Source organism: Bidens hawaiensis, unplaced genomic scaffold (genome assembly GCF_021521415.1).
Source record: "Bidens hawaiensis isolate Kalapana, Puna unplaced genomic scaffold, B.hawaiensis_p1.1 tig00062718_1, whole genome shotgun sequence".
Classification (NCBI taxonomy): Eukaryota; Viridiplantae; Streptophyta; class Magnoliopsida; order Asterales; family Asteraceae; genus Bidens; species Bidens hawaiensis.
Genome location: NW_027501262.1, coordinates 1,212 through 25,340, shown reverse-complemented (window position 1 = coordinate 25,340; position 24,129 = coordinate 1,212). Strand labels below are relative to the sequence as shown.

Below are 24,129 nucleotides of genomic sequence, written 5' to 3'. Positions count from 1 at the left end.
ATTTTCAGAAGTTACTTCTATTTTGCATGTTACTAAATTAGTAAGTACATGATTTTCAAAAGTTCCTTGTATTTTGCATGTTGGTAAATTAGAGGAAAACCGATGGTCAACTAGCTAGGTGTAGTTGCATTCTTTTGAAATTTGAAAACAATTTTTTTTACAACAAAAAATTGTTACAAGATACCTCATGGACCTTGTTTAGTTAGTAAGAACAAGTATTTTTATTTTATTTTATGGACACCTAATCTATCTTATTAACCAATACCACCAACATACACAATGCAAGATTTGAACCCTCGCAATTTCGGTGAGGGGAATACGCCTTATCACCTACCTCGCAAGATTTGAACCCTCGCAATGGATAGTAGCTTGCGCTAGACACATGCATCTAATAAGTTATGACATGAAACCAACGGAATCAAAATTAGAACTTTAGAACACTGCTGGGAATTAAATGCTAAAAATTCACTAAGCCCATGTAGGTTATCTTTAACAGAAAACATTGCATACAACATCAACAATAAGGGAATATATATGGATTAATCAATACATTTATCTTATTTTTTTTTTCCTTACCGCTAGTTGTGCACCACTCAATAAGGGCTTTTATTTTGGCCAGTCGAGCAATGACACATAAGACCAATCAAGTGATGGTTGGTGAGGCGACATGATGTGTGATACATTATCTAATATTTATGAAAAGTCATTAGCTTCAAATGTTACAAATCAATTGAACAAATTCTGTACGATACTGTTTCAATGAGTCGATGCATTTCATCCTCCTCTACATAGATGACATTGACCCAGATTGTTGGATTTCTGATTTTAAAACCATTAAGTCCAACAATTCGATCAGTATTTATTCCCGTTTAGTAGCCATATACACTAGACTATGAGCGAGTATTTGAGTTATATGGTTTAGTAGTTGGCAATGATTGAGGTAATCCGAAGCCCGTTAAAAAACAAGAAAACTAGTTATAAATATATTGGATAAAAAAGCATACATAGGTCAATGTAGAAGTTGTCACAATGTGCAACCGATATAATCGAGTTGCAAAAAATATTAAAAAAATACAATGTCCAATCAATTACTTTATTCAGTAACACGAAGGCTCGTTTATTTAGAATCTCATATTATTTCATCTCGTAGAAGGAAACGAGAACGATGATCCTTGTTGATATTACTTGTGCCAAACTGCATATTGGTGGCCATGGGCTGCAAGTTTCCATTCGGGCCCAACGGGACACCATGAACCGCTACCAATTTTCATGCACACTTTCTCTCCAATTATAGCTGCATAAAGATTGGCTTGGGCCTCAATGATTCTAACGGGAGATCTGCTGTGAATGCCTTGTTGCTTGCGAATTTGGATCTGCATATTAGTTTAAATTTTATAAAATATGTAAGAACTAGTTTATTTGTTTACATTTTATCTCAAAATGGTCAAATGGGTCAACAGGTCAATAAGTCATCCAAATGGTTCAGGCCGTGTTATACCACCCGACCCGACCTGTTTTGATCATTTGGGTCAAATGGGTCGTCAACAAGTCAAAAGTTATCCAAATAGAACAAATTGGTCAACAAGTCAAAATTCATCCAAATGGGTCGGTTTGTATCAAATGACCCGGCCCAGTCAAAGCCCATTTCGATCAATTTGCAGCAATACGTACCAATTTCGCAATTTGGTCATGCATGACACTTCCCCAATCATAGAAATGGTCATAGAAGATAGAAGGTATCCCCGGATGTGTAAGAATATAAGCATAGCCCTGAAAATTATCACCAAATTAGAACTTAAAACAATATTATTTTGACTATTCTTCAAAAGTCAAACGTTGACAATCAACTATAATATAAATCCTATACCTCCATAACATGAGACGATGGAAACGGCCAATGACCCTGCAACACAAAACAATAATCATATGTTTTAATAATCCTTCAAAACATATATTAATGACATATTTGCCCTTCATGAACATTAACACGATACCTGAGTGGACCCCGTGTCATGATTATCAAGAAATGTCACAGCTCTTGATGGCCACCATCCTATTACACCAGGCGGCTTTCCTTGTGCATCACGCAACCGCCAAAGTTGCCCCTTAACAGCTTCCTGCAGTAAAAAAAACATTAAAAAAAGTAAAAAAAAAGAAAAGAAAAACACTTTATCAGTAATTTCAAGTAAATATTTACCTGAAGAATCCCTTTTGTTGTAAAGTCAAATGCTGTAGAAAGCTGCCCCGGTGGCATCAATCCAATTAATAATACGCTGCCTATGACTATCTGCAAGTAAAATTAGTCAACAATTACAAATTAAAAATGTGTCACAAAAGGTTCAAAATTTAAATTAAATATTAAAAAAATAAACCTTGATTGTAGTCCAAGTATGTTCCTTTATAATTGCATGAGTCCCAATATTCTCCAACGCAAAATACTGGCTTTGCTCCTTCAATATATTCTTTCACATATTTTGCAGAATAACTACAAGTAGCATCAGTAAATAGCCGATGAAAAACCATAAGTTTCAAATAATACAATATGAAAACAAAAAAAAAAGGTTATATGCAATACCCTCTTGCGAAATCAAAACGAAAATCTTGAAAACCAACATTATTTCTTAGCCATTTTAACCAACCGATAATATCTTTTCTAACAAAATCTTGCGTATGATCAATATTCGGGACCCCATTAAAGTTGTCCCCAGTGCTACGGTTACCCTGTATAATAAAACGTAAGTAAGCAACTAGGAAATCATTAAGATTGATAATTTGGTAAATATATGTGGTGAAAAATAACTTTTATTTTTAATGCATACCCGTCCACCTGTACATGATGTAACAGCGCGTTCATCCCATGCTAACGGTACCCCATCGTAGCGGTTATACTTTCCGCCATGCCCTTGGGTGGTCCCCACACGATGATTGATGACGATGTCAGCCATTGGTCGAATATTATGCTGCTTCATTTTATATAATAATGTTTTAAGTAAAGATTCGGACCCGTATGACGAGTTAAGAGAATACAGGTTTTGTGGAAGGTAGCCTGTAAAGAGGATGAAATATATTAGAATATAATAATACTGTTTTACGTATTTTTTTTGTTAGATTTTATTTTTGAACCTTCGCGTGAAAATGAATGAGTTGCGGGTGGTAACCAAGCTGATGTAATCCCGGATTTTGCCATATCGGGTACTTTTCTCTCCAAATTTCTCCACCAATCATGTTTATTTGACTCCCAATTGAAAGCCTGAAAGGGTAAATATTTTGTATCATTACCTGGTTAGATTGTTAGAAAGAAACACAGATAAAATGACTCGATTTTGGGCTCAAACTGTACCAAAAACCAAGTATTCGGTTTTTGAGTTTTCCAAAACAGTTTGGGTTCAGTTTTTTTCGATTTTAACATTTGAGCTTGAAATTTTTGGGCCATAAAAAAATTGTCCCAAAATAATGAATTTCGCCTAAAACTTTTTGTTAAATACTTATTAACTTATTATTACACATTTAGGCCTAAAATATACACTATTTATTAAAGAAAGTTACTTAACACTCAAAACTAAACATGAGAATTATGAAATTGGTTCGGTTTTTTCGGTTTTAAACATTGTTGTTTGCAAATTGTAAAGGACAGGTTTATAACCCATAGTTACCTGAAGCAAGACTTCTCTTCCATCACGTAACACTGGCAAATAAGAGACAAAATTTAGCTACGCTAATTAATACAAAAATCCTAATGAAGAAACAAATGTTAATTTATAAATAACTAAGCTTACCAATTTGTGATTGTTGCAAACCATCATCATGATCCTATGATCAAAAACATTATGCAAAAAAATTACGTCCAGTATGTATATTAAATTATAAGCAAAAATAAGCACAAAAATTGAAGGTGAAGTAGGATGCTTACATTGCCCATGAAGCCCATATTTTTATGTCTTTCTGAGTGTTGTAATAACCTTATGAACTTTGATTAATAAAAACCAAAAGAATTATCCTGCATATAAACGAAAAATCTCGTTATTTGACGACCCTAGATTATCTAAAACCGGGAACACAACATAAATGTTTCCAAATCTCAGAAATAATATGAATCATGTAACACAACTTCAAGAATTTATATTTACCCACGAGAAAAGGTCAAACTTTGACATTTTAAGGACTAAATTACTTTTCAAAATTTCAAGTTCAGACTTGATGAATAGTTCTCAGCAGGCACAAAGAAACCACATAGTATTCCAAGTGAAAATATAGAAGTTGACAGATATTTCTATAATGTTTGACTTCCAAAAGTCAAACTTTGACTTTCTGGAATAACACATTAATCTGATTAATATGAACGAAAATGAATTTCATATTACAAATTAATTTTAGCACTAGAACGCATGATTAACTAGGTTAAAGACCGGTGCACTACACATGTTAGTAAATGTTTCTTAAAAATATTTATTTTAAATATCATATCATATATTTCTCAAAAACTTTTTATAAAAAGTTAAAAAAGACAACATAATGTAATCATATAATCATATTATTTACCAAAGTAAAAAAAAACATTATTATTTAAGAGGAACACAGTGACTACGAAAACCAACTTTTAGGTGGCGTACAGAGCTGCTGATCGGGACAAATTGGATTATAAGTTCTGAAATTAAGCAACTAAAGAAATATGACAATCAATTAAATTAAAATAAAAGATTAAAGATTAAAAGAATACCTGAATAGAAACAATCAAGTGGTGAATTGAGTCGTAACAGATCCAATTTGTAACAACTCTGCATTAAAAACGTTACAGCATGTTGGTATTTATAGAGATGATGATGAAACGCAAAGGAGTGAAAAACAAATGATTCGTGACAAGTGGGTTGCAAATTTTCCATCCACAATAAAGGGATATTCGGGTTGAAATCGAAAGAAAGAAAGAAGCGATTCACGGTACGTTCCAATTAACACAGATTATTATGATTCGTAATTTGGAGATTCGTTTTTGTTTATGGGGAATGGGTACTAATATTCGGGTACCTGAATAATGAATATCAACGGCACGTTTGTTTTAACACGAATAATGTGAAATGTTATAATTGATTATTTTCATTCATTGAGTTTGGTAAATGTTTTTGGTTTCTTACATGTGAAGAATGTTTTTTAAGTTGTTGACTTGTTTAAGGTTTTGTTATTGAGTTTGAACATATTCCCTTGTCTAGAGCAGAGGTGGGTGAAAGAACTGGTTAATTAAACCCAACGAAAATCGAATTGAATCTGTGTGTTCGAAACCGGTTTATGTTTTTATCTACCGAAACTGATTAACTGGACAAAAACCAGTCAAGAACCGATAGCAAACCATTCAAAAAAAACTGGTTTCAGCCGAACCGAAACAGATCATAAACTGGTTTTTATATTTGTTGATCGAACCAGTTTGTGCACCTCTAGTCTAGAGTTGAACATGAAATTCGATTCACAAACCAAAACCAAAACCAATTTGAGACTGGTTTAAGTGAAACAAATGGGAGGAACATACGCGACATTGTTACTATATGGAACTATGGAAGGTGAAATTATGATGGTCGAAGAAATATACGCGAGAAAGAAATAACGGAGATGTCTGTCTCACTTACCTTGCAAGTGCTCTCTTACGAATAAGTACTAGAAGACGACGTTGATGACGATTGAACTACAAACAAAGATGAGGATGCATATTTTCGATTACGATGTATTGCAACTTTATTATGTTTACTTTATACTTTATATTAGTTAAACTATCGTCAACAAATAAAAAATAATTGTAGTAGTAACTTCTTATTTTAGTTATTGAGTTCAGGTTATATTTAAGTAAGGAAATAATAAAAACATATTAGAAAATAATTTTAATAAAAAAAATTAAGTTTAAAATCCTGCGAGTTACCAAACCGGTTTTGTAAAGTCGGTCCCAAATTGATCTGATCTTAGTTGTACTGATTTGGTTTATTTTTCACTTATAAACTTGTTTCTATCTCGTTCTGGTGATCCGTCTTGGACTTTATCTAAATCGATTCACACATTTTTCATACTAATCCAATTTTCTAGAAATCCGGTTTTGTGCAGCTCTACACCACTCGTCGATTTTAACAAGTGAATAACGCTATAAATAATGATTTCTTAATCAATCTTACAAGAAAATTATATTGTTTGCTAAATGATATACTATATGGTCATACAAACATTAATATAAATGTGTGATTCCCTTTTGGAGATACCATGAGGATTAATTTCTTTATTATAGAAACCTTTTCTTAAAAACTATAAATTCATTTATACCATCCAAGCACACTTACTAAAATCACAAGCCTCGGATCATACGTTCGAACTAAATCCCAAAAACCAGGTAGTCAGGAAAAACCCGCACACGAGCCGAATATTCAATAGCAACAAATCATGTACGCAAAAAAGAACTTATTCTTAATCTTATTAAGATAAAACATATTTTCTAATTAACATCCAAAGGCCCCAAAATTTGACATCATAAATGATAAAAACTCATTTCTTAACCTCAGCAGCCTTGATGATATCAATGAATTCAGGCTGCATAAACAAAATACACAACCTTTAAAAAAATACAATAAACTAAGAAAAATATTACAATAATGATATAATAATTTACCTTAAGAGAAGCACCACCAACTAAGAAACCATCAACATCTTTTTGTCCTCCCAATTTGAAGAACCACTAGGTGACCCCGAGTAGATTATGGATAATCTGAGGGTTAAGTAATGTTTCCCACGAGGGTTAGGTCCGGCAGAGATGGCTATTCTGATGACCTGCAAAACAGACACCGTGAGCTCGTCACTGAGAAGGGGGGGGGGGGTTCCTCCTTGTGACCACCCTCCGGCGTGAGAATCAGACTAGATTGCTCTGAATATAAGTGTATATAAAGAGAGATTGCTAGAGAAGATAAGATACAAGATAATGATACCGTTCCAAGGTGTTGGAGTATTTATAGCCGAAGGTAGGTTTCCAAGCAGGTACAGCCAGCTGTATAATATTCCTGTTCTACCAACTATGGGCTACGCACGTGCCATGCTGGTTGGTGGGTAGGCAGCGGCTGATAGTGACAAGGCCGGCTGTGTACTGTTCCCTTTCCGCCGGCTATGTACTATTCCTTTTCCGCCGGCTGTGTACTGTTCCCTTTCCACCAACTGCAGGCTATAGGCAGTGGCTAATAGTGACAAACAGTACTAGAGCGTGCTCCTCCTCGTACTGTTGTCGGTGAGCTGTCACCCTGTGATTGGTTCATGGGCTGCTTTGGTCAGATCTTGTCTATTTTGTCCATACCTTGGCAGGTATAGTACAAAAGATCTTCCAGAAGCATACGGACTGGCTCATTTGGGCGGGAGTATTCCCGCCTTGCTCATTCCTTCAGGTGACACTGAATTATTGAGAGTTAGTGCCTTGTGCGTGTAGCCTTGCTATTAGTGCGGGTAGCCTTCCCTGATGGCTTGTATCCGCAGCTGCGGGAACAGGTGGGATACTTCACCATTGGGAGGCTTTCCCTGCGGGAACAGCTGGCGTACTACGCGTAAGGTCTTCATCTCTGAGCATGGTGGGTCCTGCGGAACCAGTTGGTCCTTGCGCAGACGTCCCTCTTCAAGGTGAGTCTTGCGGGTCCAACTGGGCTCTGCTGGGACCTACCTCTTCAAGTCCCCCCCAGTCCAATGTTCTTCTCATGAATTGTTAATAAGTGAGGTGAACTTTGGACTTAAGCAAGGGGTTTTGAAAAGGATTTAGTTTTAAGGTTGTCCGTGGGGATTCTTCCCGCGGTTTCCCTAATGTCACGTGCAGAAATTCCCGACTTTTCTGCTTGATCGTTGGGTATGATGCGGGTAGGTGTGTAACCTCCTCGCAAGTCAGGAGCGTTGAGTTTCACTTGTGTAGATTCTCCACGAGGTTTTGGTAGTTTTAAACATAGTGATCAATTATGTTAAAGAACCAATTCCATCCTGGAGCTTCAAACAATCTAGTTCTCAACGTTCCCGCTATGCGGGGATGTTATTTCCTTTTCCGCAAGCATGGACCAGAAGATCCTTCTTGGTTTCAATTCCCTGCGAGTGCTAAGTATGTGAAGGGTTTCGCCTTGACACTGTACCCGCACTCGTCTTATAGTTATCTTACTTCCAAGGTATTCTTGGCGTCCATTCCCTGCGGGTGCTAAGTATGTGAAGGGTTTTGCCTTGACACTGTACCCGCACCTGTCTTATAGTTACTTGGTTGCCCAGGTAAGGGGGTATATTCCCTCTTATTTTTGAATATTTGAATCTTTTTGAATTTCTTTGAAATTCGAAGAGTTGGTGAAAGGATAAGAACAGTCCAGACTGTTGAAGGGACGTTAGTGTCTGACGGTTTCTTCTGACAGTTTCAGGACGTGCAGGAAGTTATGACGACGTGACAGTATATGGTCATTCCAGACGCTTTTTCAGGCGCGTGGGCTCGATTTTTTGGGCTCGTGGGTGCGGATTTTACGGCGCGCGTCCCGTCAACAGCTGTTGCCAGCTTGCTTTTTCCACGTGTCATAGTTTCATTGCACCAGCTCTTTTCTCTCTCCTCCGCATTAAATTCATCGCATTCATTGCGATGAGTATATAAAGGGGGAGAGGGTTCATGGTAATCCACACTTTCACTTCTTTCTTCATCTTGTAAGCGATTTCCGGCGAATACTCTTTCTGTCGAGCATTCTCCTGAAATCGTTCTTCTTTACCTACAAAACATGTCGTCTACTCATGATCCAGAAGCTACCGTCGAGGAGTCTGACTTGTATGTCGAGAACCCGACGTCTACGTCCGATAAGGACGATAAGAGCACTGCTGGCGAATGCCAGTGTGCTCTTCCCATCGAGCTTTACCGGTACATCGTCCGGAAGTTCATGCTCGAGCCGTTCGAGCCTGAGTTTCCGGAGCCACACCAGACGGTGTACGATGCCCCCAATGGCAAAATAGGGGTATATGCCGCCTTCTTCGTCTATGGGAATCTTAGGTTCCCATTGACGAAGTTTGTATACCGTGTTCTGGATAGACACGGTGTGCACCTGACGGAGGTACACCCAATGGCGATCGTCAAGATCCGCCATTTTGAGTGGGTGTGCCTCATTCTTGGCGTGGATCCCCACGTCGACCGCCTGATGACCTTCTACTCCTGGAGGTGCATCCAAGGCTGGTACACCCTGGTCACCCGGATCAAGGGTTTGAAGATCTGCGCTACCGAGCGCAATCTTCGGTCTTGGAAGCGGGAGTTCTTTTACATCTCTGCCCGTGTCGTCCCTATAGCGATGACATTTAAGAACGGGAGAGCTCTCCCCAGCCTTCACGCCTCCAACTACCAGGAGGCGGAATGGTTCTCCAAGATTTCCCGGATCCAGACTCCGGTTTACCGCTTTACGGAGTCCGGGATGGTGATGCTCGGTATGAGCAGGGTGTGAAAGGATACTGGGGCGGATGCGCCACAGATTCCCATCGTACTTGAATATGGTTTGAACTTTATCCCTTACGGTATGCTCCGTTTTCTTTGTTGATTTAAGGTTTTTTCTAACTGTTTTTCTTTTTATTTCAGAGGGAAATGACTTGCAGTCCCTCCTGCATCCGCGGGAAGCTGACGGTCCCGCTCGGTTGGGTACTCGTGCTCTTGACGAGAACGAGTTGCCCATCCTTGCGCAGACTGCGGATCGGTTTGTGGAGGCCTACCCGCCAGGCCACGAAATACTGAGCGCCACGCGGCCAGGTAAAAGACTATTTAACCCTCGCCCTCTGAATGCTGAAACCTCTGCTGGAATTCCTCTAATCTTGTCATCTTCTGATGAGGAATCCGCAGATGGTCCTTTTCTTGCGCGGAAGAAGAAGGCTGCTGGCGGGAAGGGCAAGGCAAAGGTAGCCTCCACTGCCGACCAGGTGAACCGGTCTGAGTCGGAGACCGAGAGTGAAGAGGCGGCGGGGAACCCGGGTGGTGTTGAGACCACTGCTCCGGAGGTTGAAACGGCTGTCACCTCCGAGCAGCCCAGGACAACGACGGTGACCGGTACGAAGAGGCTGGCTCCATCGGGTTCGTCCCCGCCCGTTCGCACCTTCAAGCTCAAAAGGACACGTAAGTATACTTCCTTTATCTTAACTGCATAACTTTCCGCCATTATACTTATATATCTTCTTTGTGCAGGCGTGGATGCTACCGCATTCCAGGGTGGAGCGGGGAGGAGCACCTCCGGACCCATGACGGTAGGTTTGGTCAACCTACCTGAGGCGATGACCCAGGCGACTGCGCCTGCTTCAGTTGTTGGTTCAGTTGCTCACCCGGTTGAGCCAACTGTTCCAACTGTGACGACGTCTCCGCCGGCTGTCAGTGCCATATTCACTGATTCCTTCACTGAGCCGGCGGTGAGTGTTTCTGTGGATTCTTCCACAGCCGCGGCCGCGGTTGTGAGTTCACCTCCGTTGGTTTCTACCACGGCGGCCTCCGCTATGCCTCCTCCGGCGCCGGCGACTACGGCCGGTCCTTCAGGTATGTCTGGGGTTGGGGCGTCAAGCCAATCTCTGCCTCCTTCCCATCTGCCTGACCTCTTGGATGGATATCCGTTAGGTTCGGGTGATGGGTTTGGCGGCTACAGGCCTGTCGTTGACCCTACAGGTGCGTAGGGTTATTTTGGCCTTTTATTATTTTATTTTATTTTATATTTTTTTTATCATCTTTTCCTAACTACTTTTTGCTTTTGCAGTGTCGGATTCCAATGAAGTGTATGTTCCACGATGGAACATCCGCCGAGGAACAACCCTTCGGACGCCTGTGGAATGCGTCGAGTGGGCGCGCCACGCCGCCCCAAGTGGGGCGCTGGGGGAGGCAATGTCAAGCTACCAGGAGGGTAGGTTGACAAATGAGCTCCGCATTCTCGTAGCCCGGATGCAGCCGCGCGTCGAGCTGCTTTGTCGTGAAAACGACAAGTTAAAGGCAGCTCGTATCCAAGAAGTAGCTCAGGCGCGGCTGTCCGGGAGGAGAACTGGAGGCTCTCCACCGTTGCTGCGGAGAAGGAGAAGGCCTTCAAGGCCCTTGAGGTTGAAGTTCAGGCTCGTCTCGAGGCCCGTTCCAAGGCCGCCTAATGTAACGATTCCGATGAAACCAGGTATACCCTAACCGGTAGACGTTAGTTACGTCATATGTAATGTCGGGTACATGAGTTACCATGGTAATTATACGAGAATACATGGTTCATTGTATTGATTGTACGTGAATATATAATTCACCGTATTGAATATGCGATCAAACGATCGATAGTTATTGAAACCAGAATGAATCGAGGGTTCAATTATAGACGAGATATATGATATTTAGTGATGTTACGAAGTATTAAAGCTTCGGGATAAGTGGATTAAAGCGCAGAAAAAGGATTTCGATTTAATGGTACGTCGGTACGTTAAACGAAACCTTTATTACCAAACCGAGCAAGAGACGATGGATCAAGCCGAAAAAGATGCACAATTATTAATACTATGATGTTTTAAGTTAATAAATGTCATGGTTTAAGTTTTTAAATCGGTTTTATATAAATTTTATTTTTAAGCCGAAAAACGACCGTTTTAGCCTCGTTTTAAGCCGAATTAAACGTTTAACCGAAAAACGAACTGAACCAGATTATCCAAAACATTATCCGGATTACGAGTATCCGAATATGTGGCCACAAATGAAGATGTGGGTCCCCACCCCCACCCTCCAAAGGTCCGATCGGACCACCTCTCCCCACACTTCATTTCATTTTTTTTTTACAAACATAATCCAACAAACCACCAATTCTCTCAAGTTCTTGAACCAAAACCCGAGACCCTAGCAAGAAAAACCAAGGTAAAGATCGTGTATGTACGTGTTTATGTTCGTTTCTTGAGTTTTCTTTCAAGAAAATGAGGTTTCCAAGTGAAAAAGGGTGAAAACCCGATGGAACCGATTCTTGCACGATCAAGTGATGTATACGGGTTATACAAGGGATCTTGGTCCAAGAAAGGAGTTAAACGAATCAAAAACGAATTTTTACGGTTAAATCTTTGTTTTAGTATCATAACCGTAACCATGAAAGAAATGGCTTGATCGTGAGTGTAACTTGCTTGGTATTGTGGTATGTTGTTTGTAGGCTCTGTATTTAGTGGTAGATAAGGCGGAAAGATGAGTTTGTAGCTTGTAGTGGCGGAAAACGAAAGGTATATTCGGTTATGTTCGGTTTTGGGAAATTTGGACAGATTGTTGATGCTTTAGAGTTAGGTCATGAAATTTTACAGAGGTATTAAAAACATGAAAATATGAGTTCTGTGAATTTTTGGTAATTTTTGGATAAAGGATGAATATTTGGTGAATTTAATGCTCGGTTTTGGCCAAAAATGGTGAAAAATAGTTAAATATCATGAAAAATTCTGGAAAATTGCAGATAAGCTTTTCATATCATTTATAAGTCACACACAAAATTTGAGGTCCGTTGGAGAAGTCTAAGTAGGCTTTTCGGTTAAACGAGTTCTAGGGATTTCTAGCTCGATTTTAGTAAAAAGGGCATGTAAAAGAAGATTTTGGTTCTTGAAAAATTACAAGGGACTATGTGGATGTCAGGGGACATCCAGGAAAAATTTGGGATTTTTCTAAGATCGTTTGGTATTTACGACATATTTAGTGTTTAAATGGTGTTTAAAAATAGATAAATAAATTTTAAATATAAGAATTAATTCTGGAAATATTTTTATAAAATTCCCCACTGTTAAAAAGTGATTTGTGCAAAATTTCAATATCCGAGAGTAAACGGATAATTAATCGTGCTAATTATCAAACTTTTAAAGTTAAAACGCGTAAACCGGTGAAGTTCGCTTAATCGAGCTGACTGGTGTATAAAAACCCTAAAAATGAACTATTTTCATATAAATGAGTTAAACAAGTAAAAATAAATCGGGAAACGGGTTTACTAAAACCTATTTTAACAGTTTCCGGTACGCCAAAGACGGAAACGGGTCCCGCGGCCAATCGAGACGTCTAAACCGAGCTATAATTTCACATCTTTAATTAAATTATCAGACAACCACTATTTTCGGGTCGTGTGTGACCAAACTCATTTTTGAAACATAAAAAAAACGGATAACCGTGCTAGACACGTAAAACGAGAAAAAACGACTAATAGTAGTTGTGACCATGGAACTCTAAACGACATCACAATCTGAGTCCGGAGAAGTGTTTCTGGGTTAACCTTGCCCCCAGAACGGGTACAGTGCTGGGTTAACAGTGCCCCCAGATGTACCGGTTAACTTGGTTAAAGTTATATTAATAATAAGCGTATAGTAACGATCGTAGGGATCATATTACAGATTGGACGTGTTAACTGATAATGATTGTTGTTACCTGCTTGCATGTGCTAAGGTGAGTTTCACGAGTCCCTTTTTCTGAATTGTTTTCAAATATTTTCCCGGGGCGGAAAGCATGTTACTATTGAAATGTTTAAATACATACTGAATGCATGGATTTGCGTGTATTTATAAATATTTGATTGTACGGGAATCGTACGGAGTGAGTACAGGACTGGGTTAACAGTGTCCCCAGATGTCTTTGGAAGTGTTTCCGGGTTAACATTGCCCCCGGAGTGAGTACAGTACTGGGTTAACAGTGTCCCCAGGGGTTCCTAGAAGTGTTTCCCGGGTTAACATTGCCCCCGGAGTGAGTACAGTACTGGGTTAACAGTGTCCCCAGGGGTTCCTAAAAGTGTTTCTGGGTTAACATTGTCCCCGGAGTGAGTACAGTACTGGGTTAACAGTGTCCCCTGATAATATTATATTATGATATGGATTTATCATGGTTTACTAAAATTGTGAAACTCACCAACTATTCGTAGTTGACCCGTTTTCTCACATGCTTTTCAGGTACAATTTAGATGAAGTGATTGCTTACGTGCTAAGTGCTTGATGTGTGTAAGATTTGTGTGCTGGATGTTAGGATACATTATAACAGATAGAATTATGAATCGTATTGTATGATGTGTGTATCACCTAGACGGTAATGAAAGATGAGATAATGTAATTTTGAAGTATATTAATGCATTCAGTTTTTTTTATAAACAATGTGGTTGATATCAGAGGTGTCTGTCGCATCCCGTTTACGTTTCCGCTGCGGTTGCGGGGTGTTAAAGAACTTGGTATCAGAGCCATTGGTTATAAAAGAATTAGGATGTCTTTAAAAGATACCTAAAATATAACCAGTAGCTCAAGTATTATAGGATCTGAATATCAACTAATAATTTATAGTGACGAGGTCTGGATGAACTTGGATGGACAAGTGAGTTGTTATGGTCCGGAACATAATAACAGACTTGTCCGCACGAGGGAATTCTGGGGAAGTCACGGGGTACATTAATAGGTAAAAATGGTAACGTATGTGTAAAGTATATAATATTATTTATGTGTGCTAATGTGTATATATATATATATATATATATATATATATATATATATACGTGCATATCTTGTGGGTACATGTATTGAGAAATGGGACCCGGATAAGGAACCGGGGGATGAAATAATATAAGTACCGAGGATGCCGAAATTTCTAAGAGCATCGATTGATGATGAGTCTGACTTATCAGGTCATAATTATGATAGTACCAAGTTAGATATCCCGTTTGACATTAACCAGAAATATCTAGTAACCGTCACTCCCAACCAAAATTGATGAATCCCTTACCCTACCAACACCGGTACCGTATATCCTAATAACCCCAGATGTTCACCCAAACCGTCGACCCTCACGTACGGACGGATCCGTACCTGAACCCATTCTTATTCCATTAAGGTAAATAAATAAATAAAATAATAGTAATAATAAATTTGATAATAAATCAGCAAATAAAAATAATATATAGAAATATATATGTATTTCTCACGCTCAAACATATGAGTCATACCACCTCCAGATCTAGAATTACCGATTTCAACGAACCTAGAACGCCTGAGGACATTGACTGAGCAAGTGATAGAGATTCCCATAATAGTAATTAATAATATTTGAAGGCAACCCATGTTGCGCGATTACCTTGAACCTTGCAACTCCCTATGTTATCCTTATATCCGTTAGATGCCTACGCCCATGTATGCTCGAATAGAATGATTACCCATACACAAAGAGGTGTTGGAGTCATTATAGCATAGTTGGTTGTTCGTTCGTAGATGGTATACCGTGTATGCCGGATATACAAATAGACACGGATATTATAACTCCGTGGTACGTAATCGTTTGGTGCTCACGGTGAGCATGTATCGGTTATGATGACATGCAGAAGGATATTGAAATCAAGCCTGTTAAACATTAATCTTTGTTGAGAAAGATCTATATGTCGGTTGGTGACAAGGATTATGAAACATATTTGAACGTTAACCGACGTCAGGTTAAGTCCATATGTTATTATATTTGTGGGACATATATATTAGATACTGATATGTGTAATATGTATGATAATATTTGGTGTGTATGTGTACCTGCTGTCATGATTGAGCTGGTAACGAGTTATACGGTGAGATTGGTATTGATTATTGCGTACGGGATGAGTACGGCAGAATGACATAAAAAGAGTATCTCCAATGATGTAGATTGATATGATTCAGTTGATTGCTCAAAGATAGCAGATGATGATACCGAATGTCGTATCATAGATCACTGCTAGTGTTGATGCAAATGTGATCGCAAGATTGTAGATCGAGCAATCACATGAATATGAATATTTCAATTCTTGGTGGTATTACTAAAAGTGATAATGTTCCACCGAATACTATTATGACTAAAAGTATTAGTTATAAACTAAACATGAATAGTAGTCGTAATGAATTAGATCCGGTATGAAGGATATGTCTGTTGATTGTGTTAAGGAAATTATTAATAGTTTACTGATGGAAAAGGGAGGAATAGATTAGCGAGTGGATAGAAAAGATCGAAATGGTTAAGGATATTGGTATGAGTCTAGAACATTGTGTAGTGAAATATGCTACAGATATGTTGGTAGATTATGTTGTATCGTGATGGAACACGATGGTACAAAATTATAGTTAGAAAATTGTTACTCAGATGTTATGGTCGGAATTTAAAATTCTTGGGCTAGAACACTTTTATTCGAGTAATTAAGTTCAGAGATTGGAAACTGAGCTATGAAAGGTAGAAATGTTGTGTGCTGATCACTTGGAACACGCTAATCGTTTGAAGGAATTGTCATGTCTGGTAACATGGCTAATTACTCCTGAAACTAAGCGAAGTGAGCGCAATATTGGGGACTAACTCATAGAAGACATGCTTGATATCATAACTAATTCCGTATAGATAGTAGACGGGAAAAAAAAAACTAAACAGTTTGGACATACCAAGCTTTATTAATTAAGATTAAGTGGAATTCACAGCGAGGACCAGATTATACTTGGTAACGCGAGGGTGAATTCTGAAGGAAAAACCCCCCACCTTTCTCTCGAAAGGAGATAGAGGGCGTGTAAAATTTCGAGGACGAAATTTCTTAACGGGGGGAGAATGTAACGATTCCGACGAAACCAGGTATACCCTAACCGGTAGACGTTAGTTACGTCATATGTAATGTAGGGTATATGAGTTACCATGGTAATTATACGAGAATACATGGTTCATTGTATTGATTGTACGTGAATATATAATTCACCGTATTGAATATGCGATTAAACGATCGATAGTTATTGAAACCAGAATGAATCGAGGGTTCAATTATAGACCAGATATATGATATTTAGTGATGTTACGAAGTATTAAAGCTTCGGGATAAGTGGATTAAAGCGCAGAAAAAGGATTTCGATTTAATGGTACGTCGGTACGTTAAACGAAACCTTTATTACCAAACCGAGCAAGAGACGATCGGTCAAGCCGAAAAAGATGCACAATTATTAATACTATGATGTTTTAAGTTAATAAATGTCATGGTTTAAGTTTTTAAATCGGTTTTATATAAATTTTATTTTTAAGCCGAAAAACGACCGTTTTAGCCTCGTTTTAAGCCGAATTAAACGTTTAACCGAAAAACGAACTGAACCAGATTATCCAAAACATTATCCGGATTACGAGTATCCGAATATGTGGCCACAAATGAAGATGTGGGTCCCCACCCCACCCTCCAAAGGTCCGATCGGACCACCTCTCCCCACACTTCATTTCATTTTTTTTTACAAACATAATCCAACAAACCACCAATTCTCTCAAGTTCTTGAACCAAAACCCGAGACCCTAGCAAGAAAAACCAAGGTAAAGATCGTGTATGTACGTGTTTATGTTCGTTTCTTGAGTTTTCTTTCAAGAAAATGAGGTTTCCAAGTGAAAAAGGGTGAAAACCCGATGGAACCGATTCTTGCACGATCAAGTGATGTATACGGGTTATACAAGGGATCTTGGTCCAAGAAAGGAGTTAAACGAATCAAAAACAAATTTTTACGGTTAAATCTTTGTTTTAGTATCATAACCGTAACCATGAAAGAAATGGCTTGATCGTGAGTGTAACTTGCTTGGTATTGTGGTATGTTGTTTGTAGGCTCTGTATTTAGTGGTAGATAAGGCGGAAAGATGAGTTTGTAGCTTGTAGTGGCGGAAAACGAAAGGTATATTCGGTTATGTTCGGTTTTGGGAAATTTGGACAGATAGTTGATGCTTTAGAGTTAGGTCATGAAATTTTACAGAGGTGTTAAACACATGAAAATATGAGTTCTGTGAATTTTGGTAATTTTTGGATAAAGGATGAATATTTGGTGAATTTAATGCTCGGTTTTGGCCAAAAATGGTGAAAAATAGTTAAATATCATGAAAAATTCTGGAAAATTGCAGATAAGCTTTTCATATCATTTATAAGTCACACACAAAATTTGAGGTCCGTTGGAGAAGTCTAAGTAGGCTTTTCGGTTAAACGAGTTCTACTTATTTCTAGCTCGGTTTTAGTAAAAAGGGCATGTAAAAGAAGATTTTGGTTCTGGAAAAATTACAGGGGACTATGTGGATGGCACGGGACATCCAGGAAAAATTTGGGATTTTTCTAAGATCGTTTGGTATTTACGACATATTTAGTGTTTAAATGGTGTTTAAAAATAGATAAATAAATTTTAAATATAAGAATTAATTCTGGAAATATTTTTATAAAATTCCCCACTGTTAAAAAGTTATTTGTGCAAAATTTCAATATCCGAGAGTAAACGGATAATTAATCGTGCTAATTATCAAACTTTTAAAGTTAAAACGCGTAAACCGGTGAAGTTCGCTTAAGCGAGCTGACTGGTGTATAAAAACCCTAAAAATGAACTATTTTCATATAAATGAGTTAAACAAGTAAAAATAAATCATCCGAAAATAATTCGGATGATTTGAGTAATTTTAACCTATTTTAACAGTTTCCGGTACGCCAAAGACGGAAACGGGTCCCGCGGCCAATCGGGACGTCTAAACCGAGCTATAATTTCACATCTTTAATTAAATTATCAGACAACCACTATTTTCGGGTCGTGTGTGACCAAACTCATTTTTGAAACATAAAAAAAACGGATAACCGTGCTAGACACGCAAAACGAGAAAAAACGACTAATAGTAGTTGTGACCATGGAACTCTAAACGACATCACAATCTGAGTCCGGAGAAGTGTTTCTGGGTTAACCTTGCCCCCAGAACGGGTACAGTGCTGGGTTAACAGTGCCCCCAGATGTACCGGTTAACTTGGTTAAAGTTATATTAATAATAAGTGTATAGTAACGATCGTAGGGATCATATTACAGATTGGACGTGTTAACTGATAATGATTGTTGTTACCTGCTTGCATGTGCTAAGGTGAGTTTCACGAGTCCCTTTTTCTGAATTGTTTTCAAATATTTTCCCGGGGCGGAAAGCATGTTACTATTGAAATGTTTAAATACATACTGAACGCATGGATTTGCGTGTATTTATAAATATTTGATTGTACGGGAATCGTACGGAGTGAGTACAGGACTGGGTTAACAGTGTCCCCAGATGTCTTTGGAAGTGTTTCCGGGTTAACATTGCCCCCGGAGTGAGTACAGTACTGGGTTAACAGTGTCCCCAGGGGTTCCTAGAAGTGTTTCCGGGTTAACATTGCCCCCGGAGTGAGTACAGTACTGGGTTAACAGTGTCCCCAGGGGTTCCTAAAAGTGTTTCTGGGTTAACATTGTCCCCGGAGTGAGTACAGTACTGGGTTAACAGTGTCTCCAGATAATATTATATTATGATATGGATTTATCATGGTTTACTAAATTGTGAAACTCACCAACTATTCGTAGTTGACCCGTTTTCTCACATGCTTTTCATGTACAATTTAGATGAAGTGATTGCTTACGTGCTAAGTGCTTGATGTGTGTAAGATTTGTGTGCGGGATGTTAGGATACATTATAACAGATAGAATTATGAATCGTATTGTATGATGTGTGTATCACCTAGACGGTAATGAAAGATGAGATAATGTAATTTTGAAGTATATTAATGCATTCAGTTTTCTTTATAAACAATGTGGTTGATATCAGAGGTGTCTGTCGCATCCCGTTTACGTTTCCGCTGCTATTGCGGGGTGTTACAGAACTTGGTATCAGAGCCATTGGTTATAAAAGAATTAGGATGTCTTTAAAAGATACCTAAAATATAACCAGTAGCTCAAGTATTATAGGATCTGAATATCAACTAATAATTTATAGTGACGAGGTCTGGATGAATTTGGATGGACAAGTGAGTTTTTATGGTCCGGAACATAATAACAGACTTGTCCGCACGAGGGAATTCAGGGGAAGTCACGGGGTACATTAATAGGTAAAAATGGTAACATATGTGTAAAGTATATAATATTATTTATGTGTGCTAATGTGTATATATATATATATACGTGCATATCTTGTGGGTACATGTATTGAGAAATGGGACCCGGATAAGGAACCGGGGGATGAAATAATATAAGTACCGAGGATGCCGAAATTTCTAAGAGCATCGATTGATGATGAGTCTGACTTATCGGGTCATAATTATGATAGTACCAAGTTAGATCTCCCGTTTGACATTAACCAGAAATATCTAGTAACCGTCACTCCCAACCAAAATTGATGAATCCCTTACCCTACCAACACCGGTACCGTATATCCTAATAACCCCAGATGTTTACCCGAACCGTCGACCCTCACGTACGGACGGATCCGTACCTGAACCCATTCTTATTCCATTAAGGTAAATAAATAAATAAAATAATAGTAATAATAAATTTGATAATAAATCAGCAAATAAAAATAATATATAGAAATATATATGTATTTCTCACGCTCAAACATATGAGTCATACCACCTCCAGATCTAGAATTACCGATTTCAACGAACTTAGAACGCCTGAGGACATTGACTGAGCAAGTGATAGAGATTCCCATAATAGTAATTAATAATATTTGAAGGCAACCCATGTTGCGCGATTACCTTGAACCTTGCAACTCCCTATGTTATCCTTATATCCGTTAGATGCCTACGCCCATGTATGCTCGAATAGAATGATTACCCATACACAAAGAGGTGTTGGAGTCATTATAGCATAGTTGGTTGTTCGTTCGTAGATGGTATACCGTGTATGCCGGATATACAAATAGACACGGATATTATAACTCCGTGGTACGTAATCGTTTGGTGCTCACGGTGAGCATGTATCGGTTATGATGACATGCAGAAGGATATTGAAATCAAGCCTGTTAAACATTAATCTTTGTTGAGAAAGATCTATACGTCGGTTGGTGACAAGGATTATGAAACATATTTGAACGTTAACCGACGTCAGGTTAAGTCCATACGTTATTATATTTGTGGGACATATATATTAGATACTGATATGTGTAATATGTATGATAATATTTGGTGTGTATGTGTACCTGCTGTCATGATTGAGCTGGTAACGAGTTATACGGTGAGATTAGTATTGATTACTGCGTACGGGATGAGTACGGCAGAATGACATAAAAAGAGTAACTCCAATGATGTAGATTGATATGATTCAGTTGATTGCTCAAAGATAGCAGATGATTATACCGAATGTCGTATCATAGATCACTGCTAGTGTTGATGCAAATGTGATCGCAAGATTGTAGATCGAGCAATCACATGAATATGAATATTTCAATTCTTGGTGGTATTACTAAAAGTGATAATGTTCCACCGAATACTATTATGACTAAAAGTATTAGTTATAAACTAAACATGAATAGTAGTCGTAATGAATTAGATCCGGTATGAAGGATATGTCTGTTGATTGTGTTAAGGAAATTATTAATAGTTTACTGATGGTAAAGGGAGGAATAGATTAGCGAGTGGATAGAAAAGATCGAAATGGTTAAGGATATTGGTATGAGTCTAGAACATTGTGTAGTGAAATATGCTACATATATGTTGGTAGATTATGTTGTATCGTGATGGAACACGATGGTACAAAATTATAGTTAGAAAATTGTTACTCAGATGTTATGGTCGGAATTTAAAATTCCTGGGCTAGAACACTTTTATTCGAGTAATTAAGTTCAGAGATTGGAAACTGAGCTATGAAAGGTAGAAATGTTGTGTACTGATCACTTGGAACACGCTAATCGTTTGAAGGAATTGTCATGTCTGGTAACATGGCTAATTACTCCTGAAACTAAGCGAAGTGAGCGCAATATTGGGGACTAACTCCATCGATAAAGAGTATAGTCAATCCTGTAAAATATACAACCTTTGAAAGGGTTGTGTCGCAAGCCAGCATTGATATATTTTACTCTATGGGAAGTGGACTGGAAGGACGTTAGGTGAGTCGTCGAGTAATAAAGAAGAGAAATGATAAAGGTATAGTGCAAGATAGGCTTTGAATAAGTTGGTATGTCCTACAACCCAGAATTATAATAAGACTAGTTCTGGTGTGAAAACATGAACCACATGAAGGGTCCTTCCCTAACTGTGGAAAATATGGTTATCGGCAGGAAGAAGAATGTCGAGTGATAGTAGGCCACGGGTGTGGTAAAGATGGACGTAATGCCCCATTTGTAGAACCAATTGAAGCCATGTGAACCGGCAACCCCAACCCATTCATGTACAACCTCTCCGAACCCAACAACTTCAATAACAATCCATCCGAAGAAATCAAATTATGCCAAACAGTTGTACTTGCTATGAATGTGGCAGTACAGAACGTTTCAAGAGAGATTGCCCAAAGTTGAACCAAGGTGTCGTGGAAGATGAACCTCATGACAAGCATCAACCTCTGATCAAGCAAGGAGCCGTGCTTTTGTGAGTAATTCAAATAAAGCACGTCATGATCCAAAAGTGGTATTAAGTACGTTGTAGTTTTAAATCAATAGGCTTCAGTGATATTTTTACGGTCGTCGATAGAAGTTAGTTCCTGCTAACCTCCTACCCTTTGGAAAGATACCGATTAGTGAAACTATAGAACCCTATACTGTAGAATCGCTAACGGTAAATCCCTGATGGTTAACTAAATTGTACGGAATTGTCCTATTATTCTGAACGATTAACCTTTCCTTATTGACCTACGACCAGTAAAGCAAAGAAGTTTTGACGTAATAGTTAGCAAGGATTGGCTAACTCAACATGAAGCAGAAATCAAATATGAAAAGAAGATGATTAGAAGCTCTCTTTCGGACGATGAAGCGATTAAATACAGAGAAAAGTGTACGGTATTATGTTGCCACTCAAATCTCATCTTGAGATGTTATAATATTTACGACAAGAAGACGTGGTGTATTTAACAAACGTGATTGCCAAAGTATTTAAAAGAAAACATATAGAAGATATCCCGGTGGTACGCAAATTTCCACAAGTTTTCCCAGAAGAACTCCCTGGATTACCGCCAACCCGACAGGTCGAATTCAGAATCTATTTAATGTCTCAAGCTGGCCCTGTTGCTAAAGCACCCTACCGACTTGCACCGTCCGAGATGCAAGAATTATCCAATCAGTTACAAGAATTGTTGGATAAGATTTTATACGACCTAGTTAGTCACCATGGGGTGCACCCCCCCCAGTTTTAATTGGGAAATGAAGGACGGAAGTGTTAGGATATGTGTTGATTAGGGAGAATTGAATAAAGTGACGATCAAGAATAGGTATTCACTTCTTCGAAGTAAATGATCTGTTTAACCAACTGCAAAGGGCGATTTATCTTTAGAAAATTGATCTTATATATAGTTATCACCAAATGAAAAATCCAAGAGGAGGACGTTGCAGCAACAGCGTTGGCGGACTCGCTACGGCCATTATGAATTCTTATTCATGCCGTTCGGGTTAACAAATGCGCAGGCAGTATTCATGGAACTCATGAATCGAGTCTGTAAACCTTACTTTGACAAATTTGTCATAGCATTCATTGATGATATTTTGATATATTCGCAACGTAAAGAAGAGCACGAACGACGATTAAGGAAAATTGTGGAAGTGTTAAAACAAGAAGAGCTATACGCGAAGTTTTCAAAATGTGATTTTGAATAAAGAAGGCATAATCCCTTGGTCATGTTGTAAAGCAACAAAGATTTCACAAAGATCCAAATAAGATAGAAACCATTAAAATTGTGCCAAGCGCCGATTTTAAGTCTCCCCGATGGAGACGATGGTTTTGTCGCGTATTGTGACGCATCGCGTAAAGGGTTAGGATGCGTGTTGACGCAGTATATTAAGGTTATAGCCTATGCTTCCCGACAGTTAAAAGTACACGAGTAAAATTACACTACTCACGACTTAGAACTGGGAGCGGTTATCTACGCACTTAAAATGTGGAGACATTGTCTCTACGATACGAAGTGCACCATCTTCACCGATCATAAAAGTTTGCAGCACATATTTGATCAGAAGGAACTGAATATGAGGCAACGAAGATGGGTCGAGTTGTTAAGCGATTATGACTGTGACATCCGTTATCACCCTGGCAAGGCTAACGTCGTAGCCGATGCCTTGAGTAAGAAAGATCGGGTTAAGCCATTGCGAGTGCGAGTGCTGGGGATGATAGTCCAGTCGAACCTTCGAACCTGATTCGAGTCGCTCAACGTGAGGCGTTGAAAGAGGAACAATTGGAAAAGAAGGAATCTTACGGCAATGAGGAGAATTTCGAACAG

The 24,129-nt window shown here is 38.6% G+C and overlaps 1 pseudogene across 1 annotated transcript; it reads right to left on the bottom strand.

The window, feature by feature from the left end:
- Positions 1-976: 976 nt before the first annotated feature.
- On the bottom strand, positions 977-4,906 carry LOC143603790 (putative alpha-amylase 2; annotated as a pseudogene). Its single transcript, XR_013148134.1, has 13 exons — positions 4,718-4,906; positions 3,911-3,997; positions 3,777-3,810; positions 3,654-3,685; positions 3,124-3,250; positions 2,820-3,046; positions 2,576-2,721; positions 2,373-2,485; positions 2,198-2,287; positions 1,995-2,117; positions 1,868-1,903; positions 1,672-1,770; positions 977-1,373 (listed from the first exon to the last, which is right to left on the bottom strand). The product of XR_013148134.1 is annotated as a putative alpha-amylase 2 (transcript).
- Between the last annotated feature and the right edge of the window lie 19,223 nt (positions 4,907-24,129).